We start from the raw sequence: 9,759 nt of genomic DNA, 5'->3' as shown, positions 1-9,759 counted from the left end.
TGTCAAATTGCATAAAATATGTAGCTTGCAGACAAAAACCGATTTCAGATTTGAAATCAACACACTCAAATTGACTATAGAAAGGTCTTTTTTTAAATGCAACAAAATGAGTGTTCCCCAGTGTAATCCTCGAAACTATAAATTAAATAAACGGTGTTTACGGAAGGCATTAAATAAATGAATATATTGCTTAATTAACAAACGTATGGCTATACATACAATTAAAATATTAAGTATTATAGACGTATGTGTAATAAACATATTGTACAACACCCCAGGAAACAGATGCTTCTGCAGGAATGACATTTATTTTTATTTTTTGTTGTTGTTTCTGAAAAACTATTGTTATAATCATTGTAAAGTGATCTAAGCATTTCTGTATTGGTTCGCTTTCATTTATTTTACAAAGATACAGTGCTGAATATAAGTATGGAGATGCAGAAGTAATACACGTACAATAGTTACAAACAATGAGTAATTGCGTCTGAATGGTTAATTTATTATCAATATAATACAATATTATATAAAAAAGGCAAAAGTGTTGCGATGCAATAGTATTTTTTGCGTTTCCTTTAAACAGAATCGTACACCATATTTTATGCTTCCAGAAGTTTATCACATTATGCTAGAAGGATATTGTTTCGAATGCCTTCTATTACTTTTCAAAAGTAAACCAAATAGTATGGTTGAAATTTCTTTAAAAGCCCACATAGCTTTAATAACATCTATATCTGGCTTATATACAGGCGAAGTTATGGTTCTAAATGTTTTATTTGTATCTTTTCCTTTTTCATAGCAATTATCAAATCACTATATGCTTAGGATAACTTATCTTCTTTTGAATACTGTCCTGATGCAATAAAAGAGTATATAATAATGTGTATATACTTGTCAATAGCAGAATACCATTACATTTATGTATATTTCCAATACAACTCACTGAAATAAAAAAACACGCGTTTATTGTTCTCTCAGAATGCTTCGTTGTAGATGTTTACTCTTCCATTCTCAGCCTTCGAACAAATTATCGTTGATTATTATAAAAAATGTACCCCCTATTGAGATGAGCTTACGGACTTACACACTAACATTCGGGATTCGATTCCCCACAGTTGACACAAGAAAGACCGATATAGCTTTGTTATAAAACCAACAAACAAAACAAAGTCAAACAATTAGTGTTTGGAATGAAAGGACAACCTGTATATTTCTATGCATACTGTTGTTGAGTGAAAGACTTTATGGTAAACTTTCAATACATACCTGTACTCTGGTACATTTAATTTTCATAAAAATTGACGAGGTACAGTCCTAAAATGTAGGAATTTTATTCCATAATTATTTCAAGTTACGTATGTTTTTAAGATTTTTCATCACCTTATTTTTTATTAGAAATTAACTAAACCATTAGAAATTTTAAACAGCTAATTTGTAATTTACTTATATATGAGAATCTACTACGATGTTATTAATAAAAAAGCATTATTCACGTAGAAACCACGTTATAAACAACAGAAGGAAAGACACCATTTGAGCTAAGTGGTAGATAAACGGCACCCACTTTACAAGCATTTTTTGTTTTGAGGTACATCTTTCACTCTAACTAAGAAACTGGTTACTAAAAGTGGCCAATTCCTTGGAACAGATCTCGACAACTTAAATTCGAGTTCAGTATTATCATATATTTCTTCTGGGAAGAATTTTGATCCCATCAGTTCTTACAAGAAATAATGCATTTAATGGTAATAGTGAATAAACTGATTTGCATCAGTTAACAAAATTTCATAAAGTCAACACTGGGGTTTAGTTGGTTAAATAATTGCTTTGTAAACAAGATATCGTGAAATCGAATCTCACCTATGCCTGTTTTATTATTTAAACAGTACGGTATTCTCAGCTGAACTGAAAATTTCTTGGAGTGTTTTACATACATTTGCCAAACATAAGTTTTGATAATGATATTAAATTATTAAACGATGCTGAATATTTACTATTCTAGTTAATGTTGAGTAATAAGTAGACTGGACACAAAATATAGAACATAGAAAATAAATAATATTTATTAGATTTAGACAAGCAACAAAAACACTGAGTGTTGACTTGCTTCATTGTGGACGATCCTTCCTCTACCAGATCAAAAACAAGAGTCAGGTCGAGATGAAATGTTAAAATAATGCTAACCATATACGAACTCATTTACAAAGAGCGTCTGGGTTACTAGGTGACTGGTCATTCTTATTTTATGTACGTGAGACTAAAACGTCTAGATATTATTTGTATAACCATTGAAAGACGTTGCCCTCGACATCCTGAAAAAAAGTGAGCAATGTTGTGTAGGAATAGTAAGAGGTATTACTAACTTTGAAAATGGCAGAATAATAAAGGTAGCTTGAAAAAAAAGATAAACTGAACTATTTTCTTCATAAGGTGTTATTTGAAGACCTACATATATTCAAAACTAAGAATAATTCCAAATAAATCTTACTACAGCAGCGAGAAGAATCTTACAGTAATAGATTAGGGGTAGATTTGTGTGTGTGCGTGTGTTTTCTTACAGCAAAGCCACATCGGGCTATCTGCTGACCCCACAGAGGAGAATCGAATCCATGATTTCAGTGTTTTAAATGTATAGACTTACCGTTGTACTAGAGAGGGTCAGGTAGATACGTGTAATTTGTTACATTACATCTGGACAATGGATTTCTATTCAAAACACTCCTTGCTTTACACAGTTATTTTTCATACATGAATGCTTAAAGTATTTATACAAAGTACAACCATGCATACAACAACATTAAACTTCAGTTAATGTTTCTAAAATCTATAGAACTTTTTAATGACTCTTTCGTTAATTGGAAATTGAACTCTGTGACAATGATTATGATGAAAATGCTGTAATAAGCGATTACAAATCATACTTTGTGCAAGTCGTGGTTTAATCCTATTTTATTAGTGTTTGTTTATAAAGAACTCATCTGTTAAATTTTTAATCCAAATTATGAAAAAAAGTAAACTTACACTGTTAAAATAAACCCGTATTTGTAGAACAAAACAAAATAAAAATTCTGCAGTGTTACAAGTGAAACTTCATAGCTAACAAACAAGTTTACGTTAACCATAGAGGAAGTGACTGAATTATTACGAAATTTTCATATATGATTCCAAGCTCAGCACTCCAGACCACAACTCTATATGTTTCACGATAATAACAACTTAAAAATCAAAATATTGATGCTTTATTTAAATGCAAGATGCACACTAGGTATTGAAATTAATTCACTGTTCAAAAATGGCTCAATATCCTCAGTCATCACAAATAATAACACGTTTAGAGGTGTCGTAGTCCCAGTAATCTAGGCATGGCATAGGCAAGGCGTTAAGGCAATCAACACGAAGTCTCCGGTTCGCGGGTTCGAATCCCCGTCACACCAAATATGCTCACCCTTTCAGCTGCGGGGGCGTTATAATGTGACTATTCGTTAGTGAGAGAGTAGCCCAAGAGTTGGCGATGAATGGTGATGACAAGTTGCCTTTCATCTAGTCTTACATTGCAAAATTAACGACGGTTAGCGCATATAACACTCAAATAGTTCCGCTCGAAACTCAAAACAAACATACCAAATCACCTCCACATTGAATGTTCAGAGACACTAATCATGAAAACAACATAATTAACACTTATATCACTAATGTCGGTTTTCTAATTAGAGATCTATTAAATCATGGCACTTTGACCTAATTTGAGTATAGTTGATTAGCGAAATATTACACAGAAAAAATAACAGAAAAAGTAACTTACCAAAAAAGAGAATGTAATTTCATTTGAAAAAAAACAAAACAAAAACATAGCCATTAATCTTGTGATTTCAATTCGAACAGATGACGACTTTCGTTGAAAAATATTCGTAGAACTCCACTAGTATCAAAAGCACGTTAAACACAACAATCACACAGAGACGAAAATCGAGCTTAAGATACTTATAATTAAATTAAACAAATCAGAGAAGAGAAAACGAGACACGTCTTTTCTCTCGTGTTCGAGATACTGCACTAAGAGAACTTTTACTAATGAACAACAAATTACTACAAATAAAAAAAGCTATCATAGTACCAGTATGTCAGAACTCTTATATTTATAAACGATTGACAAAAAATATTTAATTTTCATTTCTTTACTTCATGATTTGTAAATAGTTTGTAATGAACTGTCTGATATAACTCACCAACTAGAGATATTTGGAAATAAAGGTTCTTCCATTTTTGTAACTTACTAACCTCGAGGAAACATAGCTAGTTAACGTCACTCACCGCAAACACGAAGACTTCAATAATGTTACGAGAAAGTAGGATTTCACTCTTCTAATGCGCCCAGGAACCAAAAGACAGTATCACGACTTTCTCGTTACAAACGCGAATAACAAAAAGTGACTTTCAAAATCCGGCATTCTCTTCATTAGGAAACGCTTTGACTTTTTATACAGCTCAATTACAAAATGCTAAATGATCATGTTCTCCGAAAACAATATAAATAAAGCATTAAAAACAAACATTTCAAAAAAAGAATTCATTGTTGTTTATATCTTTCTCCGTCCTATCAATATTCGCCTATACGTTTCGTCTTCGAAGAGCAATTGTAATTCGTAGAAAGTTCAAAAAGTGACTCAATTTAAATGTTTGTTTGTTTGTTTGTTTGTATGTTTTGAATTTCGCACAAAGCTACTCGACGGCTATCTGTTCTAGCCGTCCCTAATTTTGCAGTGTAAGACTAGAGGAAAGGCAGCTAGTCATTATAACCCACCGCCAACTCTTGAGCTACTCTTTTACCAACGAATAGTTGGTAAAATTTTATAGTTTTGGTATTCATACGTACATTTCTAATACTATATCTGTTAGAACAGGTCAATGTTTATTCTTGCTCTTCACTGACCATGTGAGATCAGACCAAAAGATATTTTGTCTATGCATCACAAATCAAACTAATTATGAAGATTCTCCACGTTGTTATTCCATGATTCCACGTCTGGCCGTGTCCTAATTGATAACCTTCAACCTTAACAATAGACCTCTATCGTAGTTGTCTTTTGCAAAATGTTTTCATATTTAAAACAAAACGTTTTCCTCGGATAGTGTACGAGGACGAAAATTACGCAGCATCCCATTTTCAGCATTCTGGTCGTACAAAAGTCTGATATTTCTTTCTTCACGTGGCACAGGTACCCATTTTGTTCGCCAATAGCTTGATAGCTAATTGGAGATGTGTCGAAGCAGCATGTGTCAATTTAAAGATGGAGATGCTTTTCGAGACCGTAAGAATATAACGCCCCCACTGCTGAGAGGGCGAGTATATTGGCGCGACGCGGGCACGAACCCGCGACCCTCGGATTACAAGTCGCACGCCTAACGCCCATGGCCATGCCAGGCCGAACCTTTAATTAAATCGTATTAAATCTATTTTAATATTCACGACCCTTGATAATTTAATTGTTTGAGTAGAGTAACTAAGCAAAATATACACCATCAAAAGCGAAGAAAAGTAACCTTCGAAACGAGGAAAGTGATTTCGTTTGCAAAAAAGTAGGCGCATCGATTAAACATACGATTTCAAATAAAACATTTTTCGGTATCGAAGTAAATTAATTGATACTACTCTAATAGCGTGAACGAAATGCAACGTAATGTTCACTTCTGTAAACTATGAAAGAACACGTTTTAAAAGATCGTTGACGTTTGTTTATTTTCCAGAAAGCTAACCATTTTGCGTTTAGTTGTGTGCTTTGAAACACTTTCTATATACGTTAAGCAATTTTCTTCTCATAATTTTTTTTTACTATTTGAAACATTTTACATGAAACAGCGATTTTCATCTGATGTTAGTATTCTCAACCGAATCAGAAATACTAACATGTCACGAAAACTCATGGAAGATGAAAAAAACAAAAAAACTTCTTATAAGTGAGGATAAATAACTAACCTTCGATTACATTATTTACCAAAATTGTTTGCACCTAATTTTGTTACTTATTTTTCGGATGTGTTCAACATTTAGAAGATGGGAGTTAAAACGTATAGCAAAGAAAGTGCCGTTAGAGTATATAAGATAAAGCTTCAATTTCAAAATTTTGTGTACTAAGAAAAAGCATAATATTTCTCTATAAAGCGATTTTCTATCTCTCTTATCTTGAGGCAGTCAGGAAGAACAGAATATTTTGAACACCTTGTAGACAATGTGAAAATCCTACAAACCGCAGCTGGTTTTTCGTTTGATAACAATGGCATGAATATTTCAATGGTTGATCCGTAGCAGTTGCAACGTATCCCCGATGTGTAGTCAGAGAATCGTGCATGTTCGTCTATGTGGTTCGTCTTTGAAGAGCAAGTGGAAATCTTTAAGCATAAATTGGTAAAGGTTTAAACTAGTCTTACTTTAGACAGAAGAAATAAATTAACAACGACGGCGCCGTGGCTTAGTTGGTTAAAGCGCCTGTCTAGTAAACAGGAGATCGCGAGTTCGATTCTCGCCGGTGCCTTTTAAAAGTTAATCAAATCTGCGTAACATCTTTTTCAATTACGACAAGAAATCTATTTTTCTTTTTCCTCTAGGTGCAAACCCGTTTCTTTAATATTTGTAAGTGTTTTCAAGTAATCGTCGGTCGTGTGTAAATAATAACGCAAAAATTCTCTGGAGTGCTTCGAGAATTTTTGTGATTTATGGTTTTGCTCATTACGGACGGAGATTCTGGGCTTGGTTGTGTTTACACAATTTCCCTGGGTCGAAAAGATAATAGAAGAATTAAACTATTAGGGTATTTCATAGTCTTCTTATTCATATGTACATTTCTAGCAGTTTGTTCGTTAGAAGAGGACAACGTTTAGTCTTGCTTTCGATTGATTTTGTGAGATAAGAGCACAAAAGATATATTTTCTCAATGTAAATGTTACGTGTCTCATATCATACAAATTATGATCATTCGCCACTTTGTTATTCTAGGTTTTCACGTCTGACCATGTCCTAATTGACAACCGTCAACCTTAAATATAGACCTGTGTCGTAGATGCCTTTGCAAACTGTTGTCATATCAGAAATTTTTCTTTGGATAATCTAAGAGGACAAATTTCGAAACGCTTATTTTCAACATTCTGATCGCAAAAAAAAGTCTCCTATTTATTCGTCTCTCATGGCACGAATACTGGTTTTATTCCAAAGTAGCTAGACGATTCATTGCAGAAGTGTCGAAAAAGCTTGTGTCAATTTCAAGATGGAAATCCTGTTCGATTTCTTTGCAAGTGAAGTAAATCGATTTTTAACATTGGATTCGCGCCTCTTACAACATGACGCGTTTTGTTAACCACGATCGAGTTAAAACTTTTCGAAACTCTCTTTCGGAATGTTCTTAGTGCCACAATCTAATCTCTTCATCTTCTTTTGCCTGTGGCATTAAATATTATAATCAGTTTTAATTCTAAAATTGTACATCGCCCATCTCACTACACCTTTGTTATATTACTGGTTGAATATTTTACGTAGTATTGTATATCCTTGTGTCATCCCCTTAGCTACGAAAGGCCAAACCAAGATAAAATATACTCCTTGAACCTTTCATTTGATCTCGTTTCAATATCGATTGTCGTTGTCACTTTACTTGCATATTTTAACATCTTTTTATATGACGTACTAAACGTCTCTATAACAATGAAGCCAAAATTTTCAATGATGTTGTCGCCTTTTATCTCTAATATGTATATATTTTTTTACTATAAAACCAACATATACCCTCTTGCATACATTATCGTACATTGTTTTTGTTTTTCACAGGATTTACTTAGTTTCTCGCCATATTCGAAAAATGCTTGTAAAGTGTTAATTTAGGTGGGTTCGACGTATTCTGCTTTAAGGAATAAACAATATTAACGGCAGTCAATATTTCTCTCTAATTCGACCAGCGCTCTTAGGATTCTATGGTGATGTTTGAAGAGAGCGAACAATTTAAATGTTTAACATAATTCCCTCTATACAGGATATTGTTACCACTACAATCACAGAGGTACGCAAATCGAGCTATAGATTTTCTGATTTATTCAGAATTAAATTAATGACCTGGGGGAAAAATAAACGACGCATTCCTTTTTCTCTGAGGCTCGAGATATTGCATTTAGAAGACGTTAAATTATCAACAAAAAATTACTATCAATAGAAAGATATGTATCATTGTACCAGTATGTCAGAACTCATATTTTTAATGGATGGACGAAAATTATTTATTTTTAAACACGTTTTTTTTCTTCGTCGTAAATATTTTTGTAATAAACTGTTTAATACTGCTCACCAGCTCGTAATATTTGAGAATAAACGTGTTTCCATTTTTTTAACTTAGAAGACCGAGAAAACACAGCTGGTCAACATAACTCACCGCAAACAAGTAGACTTCAATAATGTTACGAGAAAGAGGAATTTCACAATCGCACTTCAAATAAACACAGGAGCCAAAAGTTGGTATCACGATTTTCTCGTAACAAACGCGAATAATGATTTATAAATACGGCATGCTCTTCATTAGGAAAGACGTTTCCCTTTACACGGCATAATAACATATTCTGAAACGTTAGTGTTCTCAAACGACAGATTAGTTAAAGCGTATAAAACAAACATATCAAAATATGAATCCATTGTTGCATATATATTGTAGACCAGATAAGAATTTGCGAGACATATTGTTTGTTTCGTTATTGATTGAAGACTAATGAATGTAAATATATTTTAGTATTCAAGTCCCTTGATAATTTAATCGTTTGAGTTACTAAGCAAAATATACACCATCAAAAGCGAGGAAAAGTAACCTTCGAAACGTGGAAAGTGATTTCGTTTGCAAAAAAATAAGCGCATCGATTAAACATACGATTTCAACTGAAACCTTTGTCGATATCGAAGAAAATTAATTGATACTACTCTAATAGCGTGAACGAAATGCAACGTAATGCTCACTTCTGTAAACTATGGAATAACACGTTTTAAAAGATCGTTGACGTTTGTTTATTTTCCAGAAAGCTAACATTTTGCGTTTAGTTGTGTGCTTTGAAACACTTTCTATATACGTTAAGCAATTGTCTTTTCATAATTTTTTTTTACTATTTGAAACATTTTACATGAAACAGCGATTTTCATCTGATGTTAGTATTCTCAACCGAATCAAAATACTAACATGTCACGAAAACTCATGGAAGATGAAAAAAACAAAAAAAACTTTTATAAGTGAGGATAAATAACTAACCTTCGATTACATTATTTACCAAAATTGTTTGCACCTAAATTTGTTACTTATTTTTCGGATGTGTTCAACATTTAGAAGATGGGAGTTAAAACGTATAGCAAAGAAAGTGCCGTTATAGTATATAAGATAAAGCTTCAATTTCAAAATTTTGTGTACTAAGAAAAAGCATAATATTTTTCTATAAAGCGATTTTCTATCTCTCTTATCTTGAGGCAGTCAGGAAGAACAGAATATTTTGAACACCTTGTAGACAATGTGAAAATCCTATAAACCGCAGCTGGTTTTTCGTTTGATAACAATGGCATGAATATTTCAATGGTTGATCCGTAGCAGTTGCTGCGTATACACGATGTGTAGTCAGAGAATCGTGCATGTCCCCCAAAGATTCGTCTATGTGGTTCGTCTTTGAAGAGCAAGTGGAAATCTTTAAGCATAAATTGGTAAAGGTTTAAACTAGTCTTACTTTAGACAGAAGAAATAAATTAATAACTAC

The 9,759-nt window shown here is 32.9% G+C and overlaps 1 non-coding gene across 1 annotated transcript; it reads left to right on the top strand.

Annotated features, from left to right (window-relative positions):
- The first annotated feature begins 6,453 nt into the window (after positions 1–6,453).
- On the top strand, positions 6,454–6,527 carry TRNAT-AGU (transfer RNA threonine (anticodon AGU)). Its single transcript has one exon. It is a non-coding gene; the product is annotated as a tRNA-Thr (tRNA).
- The last annotated feature ends 3,232 nt before the right edge of the window (positions 6,528–9,759 follow it).

The sequence above is a fragment of the Tachypleus tridentatus genome, chromosome 7 (assembly GCF_004210375.1).
Source record: "Tachypleus tridentatus isolate NWPU-2018 chromosome 7, ASM421037v1, whole genome shotgun sequence".
NCBI classification, from domain to species: Eukaryota; Metazoa; Arthropoda; class Merostomata; order Xiphosura; family Limulidae; genus Tachypleus; species Tachypleus tridentatus.
The sequence above is the reverse complement of the archived record's forward strand: the minus strand, read 5'-3'. Positions and strand labels throughout refer to the sequence as shown.